The sequence below is a fragment of the Typopeltis vanoorti genome, chromosome 24 (genome assembly GCF_054136105.1).
Source record: "Typopeltis vanoorti isolate ZY-2024b chromosome 24, IOZ_Tvanoo_1.0, whole genome shotgun sequence".
In the NCBI taxonomy this organism is placed as follows: domain Eukaryota; kingdom Metazoa; phylum Arthropoda; class Arachnida; order Uropygi; family Thelyphonidae; genus Typopeltis; species Typopeltis vanoorti.
In genome coordinates, this window is record NC_143572.1 from 64178497 (window position 1) to 64203699 (window position 25203).

General features: G+C 36.7%; 1 protein-coding gene across 1 annotated transcript in view; it reads left to right on the top strand.

The window, feature by feature from the left end:
• Positions 1 to 6790: 6790 nt before the first annotated feature.
• LOC150093316 (uncharacterized) overlaps positions 6791 to 25203 on the top strand; it is a 35107-nt gene continuing 16694 nt past the window's right edge. Inside the window, exon 1 of the mRNA XM_090413757.1 lies at positions 6791 to 6852. The gene's annotated coding sequence lies outside the window, so the exon portion shown is untranslated. The remainder of the gene's footprint in view (positions 6853 to 25203) is intronic.

Below are 25203 nucleotides of genomic sequence, written 5' to 3' on the forward strand. Positions count from 1 at the left end.
AATTACTTTTCGTCATACAATGCAAGGGCCGAACTCAAGTGTTTCAATATATAATTTCTCAGTTCCCTGGGTTTCAAGTGCTTTTTGTGTAACAGATGTTTTAACTGAATCAAATGCTTTTTCGTAGTCTATATAGGCCAGATATAAGGGTTAATTGTATTCAATTGATTTCTCAATGAGCTGTCTTAATGTGTGAATATGGTCCAAAGTACTGTAATTCTTTCTAAGTCTAGCTTGTTAACAAGATTGCATTCCCTCTAGTTTAGATTTTATTCTACTATTTATAATTTTTGTGAAAGCTTCATATATGGCGGGGAGTAGGCTTATAGGTCTGTACTTTTTAATTTCTTCCTTATTGCCCTTTTTAAAAATTAATATTAGAAGTGAGTTTTCCAATTTTTGGAATTTTTCTCTGTTTTAGGCATTTATTAAAGAGTTTAGTCAGCTGTTTAATGACAGGGCTTCCTCCCAGTTTTAAGAAGTCTACCATAATTCCATCTTCTCCGGGGGCCTTTCCATTCTTCATATCTCGCAGTACCATTTCCACTTCGCCTTGTTAGATTTCAGGGCCATCATGTTCTTCTTCACTCGAGTTATCCATAGATGATTCTTGGATGTCGCGGTCTTTGTCTTCATAGGGTTCAGTATAAAATTCTTGAATTCTTTTGATTATTGCATGTTTGTTTTTTATAAGTTTGACATTTTTCCCTCTTATAGCAGCTATTTGTTTTGTTTCAACTGATAATGTTCGTCTTAGGACCTTCATATTACTATTGCTTTCTATTGTTTCTTTAATTTTCCTAGTATTATAGTTCATGTTTCATCATTTTACGTATAGTTTTACAAATTTCTGCATATTCTATTTTATTGGTGCCATTCAAATCTCTTTTTATATCTCTTCTTTTCTTCATCAGATCTAAGGTTTTCTGTCTTAGTTTTTCCTCTGTTTGGTGCCTTTTTGCATCTCCTATTTCTAGTGCACAATTCAAGATTAATTTGTCCTCTGTCTTGTAAGTTACAGAGTGAAGCGTGGATTATAAATTTATACTGAAACAAATTTAAAGAAAAAAAAACATTTTTAAAAGTAAGTGTCTGTAATTTAATATTATTTTACTTGTTAGTTTTATGATTTTTTTGCTTTTAAACTGAAATAATTTAATTTAGGATTAATTAGTTGATTTTTAATAAAATATGCCGGTAAATTTTTTAATATATGAAATTGTGCTATAAACTATTAATTCTGAATACCTCCCCCCCCCAAGAATTAAAGAGCATTAAAATCGATGCAAAATGAAAATAATGTATTTATAGTTTACGTCGACAAATAATTATATAAAAAAAGCTAAAAGATGCTTACTGATGTAATTATTCAATTAAATCAATCTTCTTCTGCAGCTTCTCCCACTTAAGTGGGGTCACTGTTGATGATGAGTCTACTCCACACTTTCCTGTCTTGGGCTGTCACCACATCCAAGTTCTTCATCCTCGAGTCCTCTTCTACCAGCTCCCTCCATCTCTTCTTTAGCCGCCCACGTTTCCACCTTCCTTGAACACCCATCTGCATGACCCTTCTTCCCACATATTCGTCCTCCCTCCTCATCACATAACCAAACCATCTCAACCTTGCCTCTTGTATTTTCGCTCCTAAGTTCGTAACTTTCACTGTTCCCCTGACATAGTCATTTCTCAGACGATCCTTTCTGGTCACACCACACATCCACCTAAGCATTCTCATCTCTGCTACTTCCATCCTGCTGATGTTATTTTTCCTCAGGGCCACAGTTTCTATAGCATATGTCATAGCTGGCCTCAAAACAGTCCTATAGATTTTGCCTTTCAGATTGATTGGCACCCTCTTATCGCATAACACTCCAGCCATCTCTCTCCAGTTCCTCCAACCCGCTTGTATCCTGCATCCCACTTCCTTCTCAGCTCCTCCATCTTCTTCCACTGTTGAACCTAAGTATCTAAAGTCTCTCACCTTCCTGATGACATTTCCTTCCACCTCCAGATCTGTCTCCTGTCCGCTGTCCACTGAGCAACACATATACTAGGTCTTACTTCTGCTCAGTCTCATACCTCTCTCTTCCAGTACTTTTCTCCATCTTTCCAGTTTACTTCCCACTTCTTCTCTTGAATCTGCACACAGCAAGATGTCATCTGCATACAACATTGCCCAAGGCGCATCTTCTCTCACCCGCTCCGTCACCACCTCCATCACAATGTTAAACAGAAATGGACTTAATGCTGACCCTTGATGCAAGCCAACTGTAACTTGAAAAGTTTCTTGAAAAGACAGGTCTGAACACTTGTCTTCACATCTCTGTATACATCTCCTGCACCAACGTGACATATTTCTCCGGAACCTTCTTCTCCCTCAGACACCTCCAGTCTTCTTGCCTTGGCACTCTATCGTATGCTTTCTCCAGATCAATAAATGCCAGATGTAACTCCCTTTGTTTCTCTCGATACTTTTCCATCATCTGCCGTAACCCAAAGATAGCATCTGGGACATCAACTTTATTCCTCTGTAATTTTTACAGTCTTGTGCATCCCCTTTACCCTTGTAGATGGGGACAAGAGTACTCTCCCTCCATTCCTTGGGTATATTTTCCTGTTGGCAGACTTTCATGAACAGGTCCCACATGAGGTCAATTCCCTTTTCCCCCAGTGCCTTCCATGCCTCCACTGGAATTCTGTCGGGGCCCACCGATTTTCCATTCCTCATCCTTTTCATGGCCTCTGTCACTTCCACCCTACTGATGTTATGCACCATCCCCTCAGAAGGCTTCCCATCTCCTCTGTGAGTCCTTGCATTTTCCTCATTCAAAAGTCCCGCAAAGTATATTTTCCATCTGTTTCTTATGTCCACATCTCCCCATAATACTCTTCCTTCAGCATCTTTGATCTGCCTCACATGTAAGATGTCCTTAGCTGCTTTATTTCTACATTTCGCTAGTTGGTAAATTTTTCTCTGTCCTTCCTTTGTTTCTAATTGATCATACAGATCTTGATATGCCATGGCCTTCGCCTGTGCCACAACTCTCTTGGCTTCTTGCTTTCTCTCTCTGTCCTCTTCCACTCTTGACTCATCCCACTTCTGCTTTGCCTTCCTCTTAGCTGTCACTGCCACTTGTACATTATTATTCCACCACCAACCCTCTTTCTGCTCTCTAATCTTTCCAGATGTCTCACCAAGCACCTCGATTGCTCAGCTCAGGATTACTTTTGAATTATGTTTCCACCAATCTTGTACACTTTCCAGTACATCCGAAATCCTCTCTAACACCCTTTCCCTAAAACGATTCCTCACACTCTCCTCTTTTAAGTGAAACCACTTAATTGTCTACATCCCATGGCATCCAGAGGTTCTTATCTTCGATCTTATTTTAAAGTCTGCACACAGCAGTCGGTGTTGCTGTGCTGCTTGATCTGTTGGAATTATTTTACAATTTGTCACAACCTTAAGATGTTTTCTTCTAGTCAAAATGTAGTCAATTTGTGAACTGTTGTTACCACTCCTAAATGTTATCAAATGTTCTTCCCTCTTGTAGAAAAATGAGTTCACAATTACCAGATCAAACGCTACTGCAAAGTCCACAAACCTCTCTCCTTCCTGGTTCATCATTCCCACTCCGTGGCCACCATGCACCCTTTCACAGTCTCTATTCTGTCTTCCTATGTGTCCGTTCAAGTCTCCTCCGACAATCACCATCTCATTTTCTTCCAATTCCCTCATTTCTTCATCTAACACATTCCAGAACTCATCTTTCTCCTCTGCTGTACAACCAACTTGCGGGGAATATACACATAATACGACCACCCGCTCTTCTCCAAGACCCAATTTCATTCGCATGATCCTGTCGTTCCTTCTGCCCACTTCCAGTACTTCGCCCTTCATTCTGCCACACACCACATTTCCTACACCATTTCTTCCCTTGTTATTCGCTCCAGAGTAGAACAATTTACATCCATCTCCCAGTTCCTTTGCCTTTCCCCCCTTCCACCTTGTCTTTTGCCACACATAAAATGTCCAACTTCCTCTTCCTCATCATGTCTGCCACCTCTCTTCCTCTTCCGGTCATGCTTCCAACATTCAGTGTTCCCACTCGCAACATCCTGGAAGTATGTTACAGTTTGTAACGTGAATTTAAAGATTATATCGTAGTATGTATTTCTGTTGTTGTTTATGTTTATAAGTAATCGGTTTTTAAGTGTATTTATAACAGGATTTAATGCAGGTAATATAATAACGAATAATAAAAAGAGAAAACCTGGAAGTATGTTACATATTGTAAAGTGAATTACATTCATTAAGTCACTTATATTATTATTATTTTTTACAGCTGCACATTCAGCTGTGCAATCAATTCATGAATAAAAGGTGCTGACGAGTTTAACTGCAGTCGAATTTCATACTTGAAAAGAGTTTTTGTTTCCAATTCGACAATAAATATATCTATATAGAGTAAGAGCAAAATTTAAAAATAAGTTATTTTTTATTACCGTATTTTTTCCTATTCTGATACGTGTATCTTCTTCTTTGGCACTACAGCTCCACATAGGGCCTTGGCCTCCCATTTTTGGGTTTCATAACTCACTATGAGTTAGTGAGTTATGAAAGAGTTAGTATTCATTTAAAAGTATTTGAATGCATTTCTTTATTGAAAAAAAATTAAACCCATAAGTGACAGGAATGCAAGTGTTTCTCTTTATCCAAAATATTTCTTTTCCAAAAAATGTAGTTTATCAATTTACACAATGAAGTATTGATCATCTTTAGATGTTTATAAATGGGCAATGCCTAGACATGGCCCTGTCGTGTAACAGATCTTGGGACGGTTCATGTTATAAGGATTGATATAAAAAACTGCTGCTCAATACCACCGCCATTTGCGATACAAAAATTGGATGAGCATATCTCACATTTGACATCGCTATCCGTTAATGGCATCATCTGGGATGTTTGAGCATCGAATGTTTTGCAGTGCTCAGTCATCCCAATCCTCGTCTGAAATCAGCTTTAAACACTGATCTCACCACAATGGAACCAGGATGTGGCCACCTTCAATGCTACCAAAACTCAGTCTGAGTTTTGGTAGCATTGAAGCAAAACTCTTTCGCACGAAAGGGTTCTCAGCTCACCTTCCCTATTTTCTGTCCCTCTTTGGATTGAGATTTACTTCCAGTCTCTTTCTTCTACCATAAACGTATCACACCAACAGTGTCCTTATCATCTAACAATTAGGCATTCTCATCCATTCAAGGCGTTGCTTTCACTTTTATGCTACAAATTCCGTAATCTCAAATCTTCACATTCTTAAAAAGACTGTTCGCATGCTTGGAATGGTGTACATTTATAAAAATTCTTGGTGCTGTCTCCAGAGGAAAGCACTTAAGCTGATAGATGATCCTTCCCTCGCTGACTTGGTAGAATCACATACGCAACCTTTCCCCTCGGTTGTCTTTTCTACGAAGTCAGCGAGGGAAGGATCATCTATCAGCTTAAGTGCTTTCCTCTGGAGACAGCACCAAGAATTTTTATAAATGTACACCATTCCAAGCATGCGAACTGCTTCACTGAATTGTCACTCATCATTCCTCTACTTTCTGTTGGCATGAAAAGACACCACCAGCAACAGACATTCATTCCTTTTCAACTGCAAACACAGATTAACTTATTTCTCCCCTTCCTTGTTTATTACGTCTACCTCTACCATCTAGAACAATCTTCCTCATGAAGTGTTCCCCAACAACCTCAACTCTTCAAGGAAATTTTCAGTAGATTTCTTAATTTTTAACTCTCACCTACACTCAGTAGATGGCGCTAATGTGTGCTATAGATTCTTTAGTCTCGTTTACAAGATAGATGTTAAAAATTACCTTTTAATGAAAGGAAAAAGTCTATCTTCGTTGGTTTCAACCATGCCCTTTGGTCGCAAAGATCTGGGTTCGAATCCCGTTTAGGACATGAGGAACCTGTACGTTTCAATTGAAGGTGAGTTAGCCATGACAAGGTTTATTTTAAAGGAAGGTCTTGTTTTTTATCCCACAAAACAGACATAGCAGACTACAAGAATAAGGATTAGCCATCGTATTCGTCGGATCTAGTTTTGAAGGCCTATGGTACGGTGTGTGGCACGTAAGCATAAAATAGAAGAATGACAGGAAATTGCTTTCTGTAATCTTTGTTAAAAAACACATTTTGTTTTTAATGCGATTGTTTTGGAATATAGAAATCAATTCAACCAACGCCTAATTGTCACAGCCAAAATGCGCTTCAAATCCCAATCATTGAACAGGCATTTTTAAGTTTATTTAAAGCATATGACTAGTAGCTGACTCATTATTACCGCAAGTAGATGGTACGGGAAAAAAAAAAAAGAAAAATAAAGGCAGTTGTGACGTCATGCCCTGGCTGACGTTTATACGGCAATTATAGACAGACTGAATGCTAAGAAGTCAACCAGCGTGTGGACTATTAAATGGCAAAATAAAAAATAACGGACAAAAATTAGTTACAAAAATAAATGCGAAGGACAAGACCTTAAAATAAATCACTATCCTTTGTTACAGTGACCACATGTCCTTTATAGAGGTCACCGTAGTGGAAGAACCTTTTTCTAATAATAATAATAATAATAATAATAATAACCATAATAAAGATATAAATTCATAAACAAATAAAAATAGAATGGGATGAGTGCGCATGCCTCACAAAAGAAAAAAATGTCGAATCATGTATCAACAATTATTTGAGTCACGTGTTATATACTTGGGTAAGAATCATTTTACAGCCTTCTAGCATATTATGCAAACAGCTACTGTTTGTTTCTTTCAGAGTACAAATACGTAAGTAAACATTTGCTTTGTAAAAATACGGAAGCTAATATAATGTTTTCCAGTTGTCATTTTTACTAATTATAGGGATATCCGGTATGAAAAAAAAAGCATGTTTTGTAGGTGCTTTTTTTTTTTTTTTTTTTTTTGAAAATTCATTTCTCATTAGTGCTTTACATGTAATGGCCACTCGTAATAAAAATGAAATATGTTATAATACTTCCTTTTATTTAAATGTATGTTAATTTATACAACATTACAATTATTTTCTATATTTTTATTTTGGTTTTATTACTTTTATTTTACTTTATTTTACTGAAAAAATACTATGAAATATTAGTAATTTGTTATTAATGTTTTAGCTAAAAGTTGCTAAAGTAATCGATATTTTTATCTTCTACAAATGAAATAGTTACACTTCTTCTTCTTCTTCTTCTTTTTTTTTAATGATTTTATTTCATATTATATATCGTCACGATGATCGAAAATATTCTTTCAATGTGACCACCACTAACATTCATGTGAATTACACTACTAAAAACTTGATAACTTCCCTACTTGTGAAAAATGAAATGAAGTGTTATAACTAGCCTAAATAAAAAGAAATTTAAGAATAAGATCGCAATAATATGAACTAAATGTTATAAATTTTTAACGTTCTAGTACGTTCACCAACAGATCTAGTACTTTCTTTTTTCTGAATAATAATAATAATAATAATAATAATAATAATAATAATTTTTTTTTTATATGATAAAATATTTTTATTGATCTGCTAAAATATTTACACATACAATAAACATGTTGAGTGACATTGCAACTTATAATTTTAGAGAATTCAGCATAAACTGCTGTATTTTCTACATTGGATTTCAATTTAAATTTTTAAAAATACTTTTTTGCCTTTATATTATGTATTTATAACACATGTTCTTCTAATATTTACAATAAAGATTGTACAAAATTTTTGAATATAGAATATACATAATAATTTATTTATTTATTTTTTTTTTTTTTTGTTCTTTCAAATATTTACATATGTACAATGATCATCTATTCAGTATATTATTTTACAATGTTCAGCACTTTGTGCTACATGTAATGAGATTTAAATAGTAATGCTGATAACAGTTTTTTTTTTTTAAATAACAATCATAATAATAATAATTTACAATTATATTGTTCAGAGTTACATAAGTAGTATTATATTACATGTTGTGGTTTACTATTTTTTTTTTTCAAGTTTCAAAAGGTGTGATTATACAACAGTATTTACACATATGCAATCTAAATATTATATTTCCTAATTCTCACAAACATATAGTGTAAATTCATGATTTACATTTAAAAGAATTTTTTTTATTACATTGCATACATTTGTTACAATTATTATATACATTACATACATTTGATTACATATGATACATTACTTACATTTGTTTACATGTGTTACTTACATTATGTACATTGTTTTACATATAATACTTACGTTTCATACATTGGTTTTCATTTGATACGTACATTACATGCATTTGGTTACATATGATACATCTTGGATGAGGACTAATTTCTTTGCCTTCATCCTCGAAGCTTATATGTAAGCTAATCTAAGATGACACCAGTTGGTTATTATGAATTTTTTTTTTTTTTTTTTTTTTTGCTGTGTTGGGAAGCTGCGAAATCTGTGATTGAGAAATTCGCGCGCGCGCGCGCACTAACACATACACACACGAATGCACTCACAATAACTAGGAATGCTTTGATGCATCGCTGAACTGGAAGCCTGAGCGAATATATTGTGTTTCATTAAATTTGTATGGTATTTTGGGTGCGTGTTTCTTGTTCATAGTATGTCCTTAGAGCTCTTTTCAGGCTATTGTAATTTGTAAGGTTTCTGTATTCAAAAGGTAATTTGTTTATCATGTCTGGGATGTAGAAGTTTCGCGTGGCCTTCCCGTAGTGATTATTGTATTTATATGTGATATAATTAGTAGTCTGAGATCTTGTTATACGGTAAGTATTTCTGACTGTCCTGTAGTTGGCATCGAAATGATGTTTTAGCAAAGCTGCATAGTGACATAAATGTTTTGCTGTCAGTATTTTTTGTTCTGATATTGCGATGTTTATAAGGTCGTGATTTTCTCTTTGTTCCCAAAAGATCAGTTTTGTCATTTTGTATTGTAGCGACATTAATCTATTTAATTTGTAGGGTGCACAGAAAGCATACGTTGTTATAGCGTATCTTAGTATATTTTGGCATAGTGCTTTGTATATTAGTGTTTTAGGCGTATGGGAACTATGTCTTTTAACCTGTAAAGTTTGCCACTTATTGTTCAGAGTTTGTTGTGTAGATGGTTTATGTGGCTATTCCAGTTGATATCTGCATCGAAGTAAACTCCGAGGTATCGTATTGTTTCAACCTGAGTGATTGTAGTGGTTTTGCTGTTCTGTGTGTTTTGTATGTTGGAAAGTGGATGTTGGATGGTTATATATATGTTATCAACTGGTCGAGTCAGTGGATTTCTGAATATCATTAATTTTGTCTTTTCTGAGTTTAGGTGTATGGAGTTTTTCGTGAGCCAGTCTATGATCAGATTTATGTCATGTTGCATATTTGTTTGGGTTATATATATTATAATAATAATTTTATTTTATATTATTATATTATTATAATATTATTATTATATATAATTTTTTTAAAAATTTTTTTTAAACATTTTATTATGTCTCAGTATAAGTTACATACAATAATAATATTTACAGTATTTACAATAAGGATTATAGAGAATTTTTTTTTTATGTCTCAGATGAATTGCATACATAGTTGCTGTAGTAATTATATATATATAATATTTATAACACATTACAATTGTGAATAACAGATACTTGCAAGTTAGTAATTTTCTTCCTCGAAGCTTATCAGAGCTTATCTGAGGAAGATAATAGATGACAGAGGGTGGTGGTTTCATGGTTGTGTTCCTATACTGGTCACAAGCCAGGTGTTGATTTTACTGTTTGTTGGTACGTGTTGGAAAGACTTTGACTGCTTTTACAGTTTAACTTTTTTTTTCTTTTTTTTTGTGCAAATAGGGTTGGATTTAGACATGGTGTGTTTGTTTCTTTGTGTTCTTGTAGTGATAGTTTTTGAGAAGGGGGGGTTGTCATAGGTTTGTGTGTGTGTGCATGTGTGGTGAGGGAGAGAGAAACAGGAATCGCTCTAATTTTCATTCTCGCTATAATATTTATATAGTGCCTGTTTCAGCTCTCTGTATGTCCCTAGGTTTCTGTTGTCGAACGGCAGTTTGTTTATCATGTCAGGTACGTAGAAGTTTCGGGTGGCTTTGCCGTGATGATTGTTGTACTTATATGTTATGTAGTTTGTTGACTGTGGTCTTGTTATTTGATATGTTGTTCTGGTTACTCTATATGTTGGGCTGTAGTAGTGTTTTAACATGACTGTGTAGTGGCGTAAGTGTTTCACCTTAAATATTTTGTGTTTTGTCCGTGCTTCCTGCATAAGAGTGGGTTGTTCCCAGAATATCAGTTTTATCATTTTATCTTGCAACCATTGTAGCCTGTTAAGTCTGTAGTCTGCGCAGAATGCGTATGATGTGATTGCATATCTTAAAATGTTTTCACATAATGCTTTATAGATTAGTATTTTTATGTGCGTTGGGGCGATGTCTTTTAATCTGTATAGTTTGCTTGCTATTATCCTAAGCTTGGTATGTAGGTAGTTTGTATGGCTATTCCAACTTTGATCAGCATCGAAGTGAAGTCCAAGATAGCATGTTGTTTTCACCTGTGTGATGGTTGTGATTTTAGGTTCTGCACTTTGTGTATAGGAGGATGAATGTTTGATAGTGAGATATTTAGTTTCTATGGGCAGGGTTTGGGGGTTTTTGAATATCATTAGCTTTGTTTTTCCAGGGTTTATATATATGCCGTTTTCGGTTAACCAGTTAGTGATTTGATTGATGTCGTGTTGCATATTTTTGTAAGCGATATTTGCATTGTTGTGAATGGATACTATGGCAGTGTCGTCTGCATGCTGGAAGATTTTACTTTTTAAGGGGCGTTCGCTTATATCGTGTGTGTATATGTTAAACAGAATGGGAGATAGGACAGCTCCTTGCGGTACTCCACAAGTTACATGTACCTCTTTGCTGTGTGCTGATCCTATACGTGTGATGTGCTTTCTGTTTTTCGTGTATGCATTAAACCACTGGAGTAGACGACCTCCAATTCCGAATTGGGTAAGTTTCGTTAACAAGGTTTTATGTGTTAGTGTGTCAAATGCTTTTGTTAGGTCAATGAATACCACTAATGTTATTCTGTTTTTATCCAATGCAACGTTTATTAGATCTGTGAAATCTTCCAGGAGTGTTACTGTTCCTTTATTTTTTTGAAAGCCTTTTCCTTTATTTTTTTGAAAGCCATATTGTGTTTTGGGTATGATTTGAAATTTTTCAACGTATGTGGAGAGTTTCTGATGTACAATGCGCTCCATGATTTGGTTGATTACAGGCAGCGTGGCGATAGGTCTGTAATTACTTATTATGTTTCTTTTTCCCTGTTTGTGTATGGGTGTGATTAATGCAGTCTTCAGTGTTTCAGGTATGTGTCCCGTTTCGAAGATTTTATTTAACAGTTTTTGTATATCTGGAAGTAGGTCGGTTGAGTGTTTCTTGATGTCTTTTGGTCTGATTCCGTCTATCCCCGGTCCTTTGTTAGGATTAATTTGTTGAACTGCCAGTAATAGTTCTTCTTTTGTTACTGTGGGGAACCACATCCACTGGGTTGCTCGTGGACCTAGTGGAGGATGTTCGTTTGTGTGAGGAAAGGTTGTTTCTTGTAGCTTTTGGACAGAGTTCACGAAGTGCTGATTAAAGTTGTTTGCCAACTGTTTGAGGGATTTGGGGTCGCAGGCAAAGCTGTGTTTTATTGTTTCTGAGGCAGTGGTTCTGTGTATATTGTCCAGCATTTCATTAATCAGGTGCCAGGTTTCCTTTATATCATTCTGCGCTGTTGTTGATTTGTTGCTGTAATAGTTTCTTTTTGCCGTTCTAATCTGGGTTGTTAGGAGATTCCGTTTTCTTTTGTATTCAGCTTTTAAGGCGATATTGTTCGGCGACTTCTTAAGTTGTTTCCATAGGGCATCTTTTCTTTGTATGTCTGTTAGTATGTTGTCTGTTATCAATGGATTTTGTTTCGTTTGGGGGCTTATTTTTATTTTTGTTAATGCTTTGTTATATATTTTGTTAAATGCAAGTTTAAGATTATTATATACAGCTTCAGCAGAGTCTAAAGATGCTATCTGCATCCAGTCTGTTTTTCTGATTTCATCGTTCACTATTGCTTCGTTTACAATGCTATGATACTGTTTTGTAGTCTCAGTGATTTTTATGGGTTCTGGTTCAGTGTGTAACTGCAATGCTGTGAAATAATGGTCTGCTAGTTCGCATGTTATGACGGCTGCTGTGTGGCTGTTTGGAAGGGCCCTTATATTTATATGATCAATGCAGGTTGAGGTTGTTGTGTTTCCGACTATCTCTTCTCGTGTATACGACTGTATGGATGGGGTTATGTTATATGCCGATAATAGGTCTAGGTATTGTTCTGTGTTGTTATTTATGTTCCTAATGTTTATATTAATGTCTCCTATTATTATTAAGTATTTTGAGTTGCCTATTTTCGTGGCTGAAAGCCATCTGTTTAGGAATTTTGTGGTGCTTAAGTTGGGTGGTCTGTATATTGCGTTTAATATCAGGGAGTTTTCTTGTTTGATGTTTTTAATTTCGATGCATATGTTTTCTGCGTATTCTAATTTATAGTTTATTTCTGTTACTTCTAGTTTATGTTTGGTAAATATTATTATACCACCGCCTGGTTTTGTTTGTCTGCAGTGTTTGTGTTGTTGGAAGTGTGGCAGTTGGTAGGAGGATGCCTCTTCGTTTGTCGTAGATACTTCAGTCAGTATTAAAATGTCTATTTCGTCTATATCTTCCTTCAGATAAGCTTGCAGGGTCAGCCAGTATTTTTGAATGCTTCTGATGTTGATGTGGAGAATAGATAGTCCTTTTTTGGGGATTGTCAGTTGTTTCCATTCTGATATTGATTTCAGAATGTGGCAATTATCATGTTCCGGGGTGATTACGTCTGCTTGATGGTGTGCATTCATGTTGGTTGGGGTGCTGGTCCTTCTTTACGAGTTGTCAATATTCCTTTCAATGTGACAGCCTGTTGAGGTCATCTACGGATTTTATTTCGATTGGTTTTGCGTTCTTGTGTCTTTCTAAGGAATATTTTGCTGTCTCTTATCCATATAAACTGGTAATTGTTTTCTGTTTTTACTTTCCTTGCTTGGTAGAATATTTTCTGATAGTGTGGAGTAAGGTATTCAGACAAGTATATTGGGGTGTTGTCGTCGTCTCCTTTCAGATCCTTTACTACTGGATTTTTAATCCTGCTAGCTTTTATAAGTGTAGTTTTTGTTAAGCTGTTGGTGAGTCGCACTACGACGGGAGAAGGACGGGTATTATTTTCTCTTTTCCTTTTTTGTGGTAACCGATGCACTGACTGGATGTCTCTTGATTCAGTGGGAGAGCCGATTTTTTGGCTTAGTTGTATTACAGTGTCTCTTAGATGTTCCGTAGCTATTTCTGGGAGACCATTTATGAGGAGGTCATTTTTGTGCTGCTGTTGATTTGAGAGCTCGTACTGTTGCTTTAGAGAGTTTAGTTCTTGCCGAAGGTCCGTTGTCTCTTTAATTAAATTATGCTGTCTTTCATTAAGCTCTTTGACGCAGTTTTTAATTTCTCTAACGGTCTGTAACATACCTTCTATCGAGTTATTATTAAATTTAATAAATTCCTCATATTGGTTGAATTTTTCTGTAATTTGTGCGGTATGTTTTTTAAATAGTTCTCCAACAAAATCGACTAAACAGTCTTTTAGGTTTTATAATCTATGTTCAAGTAATGCATTTAAAGATGGCTCACCTGGGTTTCCGTTGTTGTTTTTATTATTATTATTATTATTGTTCCGGGAAACTCCAAGGAGTCGACAGACTCATCGAGGGAGGCCCTAACATCATGTCTGGAATAAATATTCAACATTCACACAGTATCTATCATACTTTGCCTTGAACTCATTCACGGTCGTAGCACCCACAACAGACTCTGGAAGCTTATTCCACTCATTCACCACTCTCCAAGTAAAAAACCTAGCTCTAACACCCTTGTCAACCACGCTCTTGCCCAGCTTCCATGCATGGCCCCTAGTCCTCCCACCACCAATCATATTTTCAAAAATATCTTCTGGATCAATCTTATAAAAACCCTTCAGTAATTTGAATGTCTCAATCATATCACCCCTCCTTCGCCTATCGTCCAATTCCTGCAACCCACAAATCCTCAACCTATTCTCATAAGGTTCATTCCACAGACCTGCTATCATCTTGGTCACTCGTCTCTAGACCCCCTCCATTTCCTCCCCATCACGAAGAAACCCTGGTGCCCATAACTGGGCACAGAAGTCCAGATGGGGTCTTATCAAGGCTCGATACAGAGGAACAACAACTTGCTTCTCTCTGTATGTTAAAGTATTTTTCATAAGCCAAGTGATTTGGTAAGCTGTTTTAGTTACTTTTGCAATGTGCCCCTTAAACTTCAACTCCCTATCCACCAGCACTCCCAAATCCCTGGCCTCATCAATCTCCTGGAGTACGGTTCCACCTATGCGATATACTACTGCTATTATTTTCACCCCAAAGTGCATAACCTTACACTTTGCCACATTAAACTGACATCCATTTTTTCTAGCCCAGTCCTCCAAACTATCCAAATCATCCTGTAAAATTTTGACATCCTGTGCACTCACAATTGCTCTACCCAACTTTGCATCATCAGCAAACAAGTGAACACTTCCTCTCAAATCCTTTACAATATCATTGATGAACAAATTGAAAAGCAGTGGTCCAAGAACAGAGCCCTGCGGCACTCCACTAGTCACAAGACGTCTTTTAGACTCCACTCCTGAATAAACCACTCTCTGGTATCTCTCCTTCAACCACCCTCCTATCCATCTTACCAACCCTATATCTATCCCCATCTGCTCCAGTTTACTGATTAGGGTTCCATGAGGTATCCTGTCAAAGGCCTTGGCAACGTCCAGTAGTATCACTGTAAACCCATTACCCCTATCCAGTTCAGCCGTCACTGTGTTATAAAACGTGAGCAAGTTACTGAGGCATGATCTACCCTTCACAAAACCATGTTGTCCCCCATACAATATCCCATTTTCATCTATCCAATCCTGTATTCTTTTCTTGACTAATTTCTCTAAGACCTTGACAATGATTCCTGATATGATAATCGGTCGATAATTTACAACAGTAGTCTTGGAACCACCTTTATGCAGTGGAACTATTTTTCCCTCTTTCCACCCGCTCGGGACTAACCCAGACCCGAGACTCAAATTGAACAAAATGGTCAAGGGTACTGACAATTTTTTAGCTGCTTCGCGTACTACACGAGCTGGTATACCATCCAATCCCACAGATGTATTGACATTGAGGTTATGCAATAGACTACTCACCTCCACTTCATTCACCACAATTCCCGTATAATCTACTGGTTTATTCGTTTCAGCAATGTCACCACCTGGATGATATATTCTTGCAAAGTGCTCACTCAGTAACTCAGCTATCTCAACTGATTCAGTTACCTCCCTACCATCGGCATTCTTTAAAATCATTCTGCCATGTACATTTTTCCTTTTACTTGCTACATATCTATAAAACTGTTTAGGATTCTCTTTAGCGTGCATGGCCAATGTTCTTTCGTAATCCTTTTTTGCTTTTCTTACCACACTCATCACCCTTCTGGCCTGCGCTTTATACCGTTCATGTGCCTGCCGGTCACCTTTCTCCTTAAATTCCGTCCATAGTTGTTTCTTTTTTTGCAGCTCAAGCTTAATGGTGTTATTCATCCATTTAACCCCTACTTGATTTATTATTCGGACTCTAGGTATACAGTCAGCCATTGCTTCATGCACTATCAACTTCTAGTCCTTGCAGTTGTACATGCCATGGCACTGAGCCAATCAAACTCCTAAGCTTGTCATACTTTCCAGCCCGATAATTCCACATGTACCCTGTCTTAATTGAAAATTCTACACCTTTAGCCACCTCCCAAGTCAAGACCCTATGATCACTCTCACCGATTGGTAGCAATGTGGTCATATTTGTTACAGCCAAATCCTCAGATGTAATTACTAGGTCTAGCACTCTCTGACCCCTAGTATTTTCCATTACATGCTGTCGCAGATAGTTATCCCTTAATAACCGCATAAAATCCAATTCCTTCCTCCCGTGTGTCCTCTCCTCACTCCAATCAATGCGACCATAGTTGAAATCTCCCATAATAATCACCCTCCTTCCACTCATTTCTTCTATTTGCTTGTGCATATTGTCACCACTATCTTTTCCGTCACCTGGTCTATAGCAACACCCAATTGTATATTTAGTTCTGCTAGCCACAATCTCACACCAAATGGCCTCAAATGTGCTCTTTTCTCTATCCTGCAATTCAACTTCTATTCTCCTTGGCTGTAGCTCATCAGCTATCATCAACAATACTCCTCCCCCCATTTTATTCTCTCTGTCATTCCTGAACACACTATACCCATCACATTCAATCCCACTAGCTATATCATCTACAGTCAGCCATGTTTCACTAATACCAATAACCTGTGGTCTGGAAGTGCCAACCATGGCCAAAAACTCTTTCTTCTTGTTCCTAATACTCCTAGTATTAGTGTACATGAATTTAAGACCCCCATTAGCCCCAACCCTACCTTGATGCCTTATATTAACTATCCCACTCTGGTTTGTTGTCCTTATTTGTTCTAGCATATTATATTCATTCTTACATTCAACTGCCTCCCTAAGGACTTTATATCTACCCCCCCCCTTAACGAATCTAGTTTCCCTGAATTTGCACATCCACTACATTCAGCAACATTTTCTCAAGTCTTCTTACACCATAATCATTCAAATGCAAGCGATCCATCTTATATAGATCCTTTCGCCCATCAAACTCAATCCACACGTCCACAAATTCCACACCACTCGTCATACATAACCCACGCATAAAGTCATTCGCAATTATGGCCCTCCTTTTAAACATTTCACTGTCATACCGTGGCAAAAGACTAATCATTCTAACTCTCTCACTCTTTTCTTTTGCTACCTCAAACAATTCATTCAGGTCTTCTATCATTTCCATTTTATCTCCTTTCAAATCATTCGTGCCTGCCACAACAATCATTTCTTTCACCCTTTCCTTTTGCTCTTTAATAGACTCAGTTACATTCTTTATGGTCGCACCAGGTTGGTACGATTTTGTCAAATCCTCTACTAACACCCCTTTAGTAACGAGTCTCCATACAGCACTCTATCCTTCATTTTGTTCATGTTCACATTCATACGCCTATTTTTCCTGTCATACCTTTTATTATTGGTTGGTTCATTCAGTCGACTTTTGTTCATGCACTCTAGCTGCTGTTTTGCCCTTTGTATCGCACCATTCAACAACGCGATCTCATTCAATGCATCTATCTCATCTTTTTTATTCTCTGAGAAACCATTAATACTATCATTCACACTTTCTACATTCACACTCTCATAATTCTGATGTACAACCTTGCCGTTTCTTGTCATATCGCTATTTTTTTCATTCTGAAGTTTGACAAAAATATCACACTCACGATCCGAAATACACTTAAATTCCTCATTCTCCCTACATTTTCTACACACATTCAATCCTTTATTATCATCTATCCACACTCCGTAAAGCGTACATTTCACAGCTAGTACACTGACTCATTTCTTTTATACTACTGTTCTTTGATAACGATGGCGAACCATCATTACTGGCCGCCATTTTCCTTCGTACAGGTGCCATAATTCTTGCAACGTGTTTTATCAAATAATAAGTTATACACACCAAAAACACACAAACAGACGCACTAAAATACGCAAGGCAAACAAAACTACGCAATATTAACTAATTTTTTTTTTTTTTAATTCCCTCTGTTGTTGATAGCTGTTTACTGCTTGCGGTTGTTTTCTGCATTGGCTGTTTTCCACCTGTGGTCGAAGGCGACGTTCCTTTGTTGTCTCTGCAATGGGGACACTTCCACTCGTCACGATTTTTGTTTGATTTTCGCTGCCAAGTAGTCTCAGACAATCCTGAATATAAAAAATGCATGTTTCTTTGACAGTTCCTATATGTTACGTGGTTTTCTTCCCCCATTAGGTCTTCTTGGCATTTGTAGCACTTCATATTTCTTGTTTGACGATCTTGCTGTATTTTCTATAATGGCGTCTTCCTTTGTTCTCTTCTCGCGTAGTTGACCAACGTATACTTCGAAATTCGAATACTTATATTTTACTTATTACTTAACAGATACTTACAGTTTTTACATCTATATGTTCGTCTTGAAGAACGGAGTTCACTGATGTACGTTAAATTTTAATTCACAAGAAAAGATCTACTTTGCAACTTAAAATATGGGAGCATCGAAATAGCGTGCTTGCGACTGCTTGCTGCTAAAGCGCCCTCTATTTTAGTAATAATAATAATAATAATAATAATAATAATAATAATAATAATAATAATAATAATAATAATAATAATAATAATAATAATAACATGGAAGTTAGACATATGAGACATATGAGTTTGATTCTGTTATGATGATTGAGAGATTATGTTTACAGCACACATTCTCTCTGTCAACTCAACCATCATTATTATTATTATTATTTTATGATTCGAACGGTACGAAATTATATGTTAAAATGAAGATGGATAAACAAACTGTCTAGGATACATAAACATAAACTTTGATGACTGATGTTGCGCGCACATAATGAGAAATACAGTATATTCCTAAGAGGTTTGCGCTTGCGCAGAATACAACAGAAACAGCCATTATGATTTGGAAAACTAAGCACATATGAATAACAATAAGTGCGTTTTTCGTTATTTCTGTGTTAAACTAGGGATGGAAATTTGGTGCAGTGCCAACTTTTTGTGCTATTTAAAACTGCTAGTGAGTTACTGTTATTATTTGTAACTAAAAGAAAGAGAGAGAGAGAGAGAGAGAGAGAGAGAGAGAGAGAGAGAGAGAGAGAGAGAGAGAGAGAGAGAGAGAGAGAATAAATGCACTATTTTTTTTTCTACTAGTTCTGACTAATGTTCTTGTATTACATATCTTGAGAGTTACCCTGCAAAGTCCTTCAATCATTAACAAAAGCGTAACAAGTAAGCCCATTTTTTTGAAATGTGAATCCCACTCTTTTAAATCTTATTATTATTATTTATATTATTATTATTGCGTGACACCTCCAGGGAGTCCAAATCGAGGGAGGGCAGGTACTCCACCACTCAATCCGCCAACTACAACTAACCACAACTACCATCATCATCTACCGCCCACTATTAATACCGCGTGAGTTGACTCAAGGTTATATAATCCGGGAACCCTACTCTAGAAACCCAATAAACAGAAATTTTTTTTTTTTTAAATTTATTTCGAAGCTACTTTAGATCTGCTGTCAGCAAGGTGGTGGTCTCGGTAATATTCGTTGATCACATATGAACATTCATGAACATCCTTCCCCAGTGAGAATCGAACCCATCGGCATCAGTTTGTTTATGCTTCCCAAAGCGAATATTACTCTTCCTTCAGTTTTGTGTACATGATATTACTTTTGTGTATTGTGTAGGAGAATCCAAGCATGAATTAAAAATATTACTGAGAAGCAGCACATCGAAGAAACAAATGAATCATCAATGACGTATTAATGTATAATGAATTTAGTTGATAAGCGTTATTCGGTCTTATTATACGAATTATATTAAGAATTATACACTCTCTGTCCAAAAAGAAACTGAACTTTTGATAGAAAATAAAACACAGGCCAATTATAATTATTCAAATCATTTATTGCAATCAATATACTCTCCCTCAGCTTCGATACAGAGTTTGGAGAGGTCAATTAATTCGTTAAATTAGTTTTTTATATCGGTTTTTGGGATGTTGTTGAGGGTCGTGGTTACTGCCGCTTGATCGTTTTCAATGGTGTCGTATCGCTTTCCTTTCATCGGCAAATGAAGTCCGCGGAAGAGAAAGAAGTCACAGGGTGCTAAATCAGGTGAATACGGCGAGTTTGAGTCCTTAGGAAGTTTTAATGAGGTCCTTGCAGTGTTCACTTGGATACATTTTTGATCGTCGGTCAACTTGTGGGGAACAAATCGCAAATTCAATTTACGAAGGCTCAAACTCGGTCAAAATGTTGTGCACAGTTGATTTTGGAATCCCCAATTCATCTTCAATCAATCTCACGGACGATTTCGGGTTTTCTTTGATGAAATCACGCACCTTTTGGATGTTAACTTCACTCAGTCCAGTTTTTGGACCGCCCGGATTTTCGTCGTCCTCAAGAATCTGACGACCACTTTGAAATCGCTTAAACCAATCGTGAACTTGAGTACGGGATTAGCATTCATCACCGTATGCTTTTTGAAGCATCTGATGGGTTTCGGTAAATCTTTTACCAAGTTTAACACAAAAGTCAATCGCAGCTCTATTTGAAACTCATTTTCCGACTGTTCTTCAAAACACACTGCCACTCTTGTCACTATAACTCGGCTTCTAATGAAACAAATGTCATAAACAGTTGACAGAACTCTAATGAAGGTTGCTGCTTTCGACAACAAAAAGCTACAACAGGTGGCGCAACTAGTGTCTTCTATTTTCGAAAAGTTCGGTTTCTTTTTTGAACAGAGGGTGTATTCGTCTAATTAAATCAGGGGTCGCCAAAGTTATTTGCCTGTCGACCCCTTCAAGAGTTTCTTGACTTGTTATCGACCCCCTATATTTTACTATTACGTAATTATAATAGGACAAGCAAAAAAAGACGCTTATGTGAGTTTTTAGATTGTTTATTTTATAGTTACAATGTTTATTATATGTATAATATAGTATATATTATATTACTATTACTACTACTATTACTATCACTAGTAATATCACTGGTATTACTACCAGCGCTGCTCAACTCTTCAACATAGAGAAGTTTAGTTCGTGAATGAATAACGATTGAATTATAATATGTATGTTGATGAATTTTAGAACATTAACGCTCACTTCTATGTCGATGCGCAAAAATGAGACTGGGATCGAATACTTGTAAGTATGAGTAAATAAGAACCACGCACGTGTTGCAATCTCGCTCCCACTGCGCCGGCCGGCAGGAACCACCAACATCCGTTTATTGGTAAATACATAATTTTGGCCTACTTGATTGGCCTCAGTAACTATTTTCATGACCTTACTCCATCTTACAGGTCCTATTCATGGACCTGTAAGATGGAGGTACTGATCCCACGATTCACTCTTAACTGCGTTGTCATTACCTCCATGTCTTTTGTCATGGATTTAATCCAAGTTAATCGAATTAAATATTACCCATACAATGATGTCTTATATTTTTCTGTCGACCCCTGAGCCCGAATCGACCCCTAACAATGTCATATCGACCCCTTTGGCGACCACTGAATTAGACGAATAATAATGAATGAAAATTTATTACAATAAACTTTCAGCCGAGGGTTGAAAACACGGATCATAAGGAGGATGATATAGATAGTGTATATTCAACATTCAATTTGGGAATACTTCTTTAGGAAGGCTGTTTTCTAGAGATGGACAGAATAAAAGAGAATGAATAGAAGCAGGTTTGGTGTGTTTGTAGTTGCACAGTAAAGGGGTGCTGGGTAGCTGCAGCTCTTGCATTAACAGGTGCAACAGAAAGTGAAGGACTGATGGTTGCCAATTCACTGGAGCAATGATCATGGTAATATTTGTGGAATTGACACAGTGTTGAAACGCTTCACCTGTCAGATAGAGGTTGAAGTGAGTCTGTAAGAGAGAGATCATTTATAAACCCTAACTGCATTCCTCTGGTTGGCGTCAAGGATTTTAAAGAAGGTTTTAGATGCACCACATAGCAAAAAAAAAAAAAAAAAAAATCCGTTTGGTCGAGTTGTTATATGCTGAAAGACAGATATTTTGAGAAACACACACACAAACACACACACACATATCATTCACTTACATATTTTCGGGAATTAGAAGTCAACGTCTCTCATCAAAAGACAACAACAGTTTACAGTGACAGTAGAAGCACTATACATGACATAAAAAAGCAGAACAACCATATAGCGTTAATATAACAGACAAGAAAGCTGGTTTGGGATCTCACTCTATCCGGATTGGAAATCAAGTTCTGTTGGGGTAGCAGGAAACTAGAGAGTGAATCAGCTGGCTAAAGAAGAGGCTAGAAACAAGTTATCAAAAGTACTCGAAATCTGTTATAAAAACACTTGCAGAAGAAGCCTAGACTTGTGGGAAGAAGAATGGAAAACATCAAAACACGGATGAACAACAAAAGAGTTCTTTACTAGCATCAGAAACAGACTCCGGCTGAAAAGAACCACCATTTCTCGAGGTTTAACCACGATACTAACGGACATGGAAAACTAAGACACTACTTACACAGATTCCATATCCTGGAATCACCATCATGCATTTGTAGTCCACGCCTTCAACAGACTGTTGACCACATACTTTACGACTGTCAGCTACTGGACTCCATACGGATGCCCCTAATACAACACGTCATTATTTTTGGAGACAAGTGGACAGTGTCAAAACAGAGACTTATCGAAAAGTATTACATAGAATTAATTAAATTTGCCAATAAGATCAACTTCCAGTCGTTGTAATGTAACATAAATTACTGATATTGTGTGAATTATAGTGTAAATATACGTATATATAAAATGTAAATATGGATATAAAGGTCGGAATATGTACATATAGATGTAAAAATGTAAATGTAAATATGAATATTGATACAAACTTGGAAATATAAATGTTAATCAATATTTGGAAGCGAGATGTAATATATGCACACACACACACACACACACACACACACACACACACACACACACACACACACACACACACACACACACACACACACACACACACACACACACACACACACACATTAGCTGATTGCCTTGACCTGGTTAGTCTGAGGCGAAGTGAAATGCTGGTGATTCCTATTCCTCTGCTGTCATCTTTTTTTTTTTTTTTCTTTCCGCACTGAACCATGTAGGTACTAATGGAATTTTATCTGCACCTTTTTTTTTTTTTTTTTTTCATACACACTGTCACATTTGTATGCCCAAATGATACATATTGTTGTAATTATAGTGATTGTTTGTATCTAATTTATCTTCTTATTGATCCAGAATAATATGCATCAAAGCGTTATTTCCAGTGAGCTATACAGGCACCATAAACAAAAAATGGTGTAGATATGATATTAAAAAAGAAAATTATTTGAATAAATATTATTTTATTAAATAAATCTCATATTTTAAATATTAGACCATTGTGCAATAAAATGAAATATTATATCATTAACATTACATAATTTTCCAAGAAAAAAATAGTATTATATTATAGTATATCAGAAATAGCACTTTTTTTTTTTTTTGGCTAGATGGGCGAAGCAAGAATGGTTTTCATATTCCCCGTTATCTGTAGAATAAAAAGTATGGAAAGGATGTTATTGAGCTAAGCTCTTATCACGGCAGGAGGGTAACAGCAATAGCCGAGCTTCAGTTAAAACTTCATTGGCTACAGCATTGCCATCCATTACTGTCCCTGGGTACCCATTTTAGTCGCCTCGTACGACATGCATGGGCTACAGTGGGGCGATTTTTAAGTAAAGCTCTTTCTAAAAATTAAGACGACACCTCACCCCCTACCACTCCCTACGAGTGGCCGAAAGATCGTCCAACTCAGCGTTGGTTTCACTTAGTAACGCCCCCCCCCCCCATCACTAGAACCGCTCATATTCCAAGGAAAAGCATGCCCCGACAAGGCTCCTCACGGGCATGCCGGAGAACACCCTCATCAGAGACTCAAAATGCTCTCTCTCAGGGCAAACCCCCCGAAATCTACTCCCCCCCTCACTGGGAGAAAAATTCCGGAAGAAACCTAAGAGAGCGAAACTCTTGAAACTCTGCGTCCAATTTTAGTCGCCTCTTACGACATGCATGGGCTGCAGTGGCGTATTCTTATCCCGGCCACCACACGGGGTAAAATAGGACACATTTTTTTTTCGAAGAAAAAATTTTTTTTTAAAAAAAAAATATAAATAAATAAAAGGTTTCTATTAAACGAATGCTTTTATTTTATTGTATTAAAATACCATATTAATAAAACATTTCATCAAATATATTATATTATGAAATATATATATATATATATATATATATATATATATATATAAATCCTGAGATTTTTATTTAATAAGGTCAAAACACCTTGTGGCAACTTGTATAGGAAAATTTATAAGCTCTGCATTACTTCAACCTTGGCATCTCTGGGTCTGGCTTCCATTGGCGAGACCTCAATAAAGATCGAAACCGGTCTGGGTAGTGGCCCTTTCCTTTAAAGCATAGTTTCATACATCTCTGCAAGGGGATGTGCTTTGCATTAGGGGGTAATACTAAGGAAAGTGATCGGAGCTTACTTCTCCTTACCACGAGTTACCTCAGACCTGAACTATGTTCAGGTGCAAACTTGACTTATTTGTCTGTTTGCTTACTTGGGAAAAAGGATTAAAACATAGCTTATAAAATTGCTTGGTATCTTTAACATAGTATACCGAAGGTAAAAAGCTTTCTACATCTTTCTCTCTCTTGAGATTTTTATTTAATAAGATCAAAGGACCTTGTGGCAACTTGTATAGGTAAAATTTATACGCTCTGTATTACTTCAACCTTGGCATCTGTGGGTCTGGCTCCCACTGACGAGACAACAAAAAAGGTTGAAATCGGTTCAGGCCTGGCTCTGAGAGGCTCTGCTTCGGGGTAGGTTTTTGCCTGTCTCTGAGTGGGGCCACCACCGAGATTATGGCTCTGCTTGGTGGTGGGGTAAATCTGACACTGGGTAGAGCCAATGCTGACAAGTTCTTCTCGGTGATGAGGTGAGACTGTCACTGAATGGAACAGCGCTGAGTTGGGCGATCTTTCGGGGTCGTCTTCTTTTTAGAGCCCGCTTCACCTATACAAAAGTCTGGGTAGTGACCCTTTCCTTTTATGCATAGCTTCATCACTGTCGGTGCCAGGTTATTTTGCGTCCTTGGCAAAGTTTACAAGTGCGCCCCTTATTTGATAAACTGAAATGTTTCTAATTGACATTAAA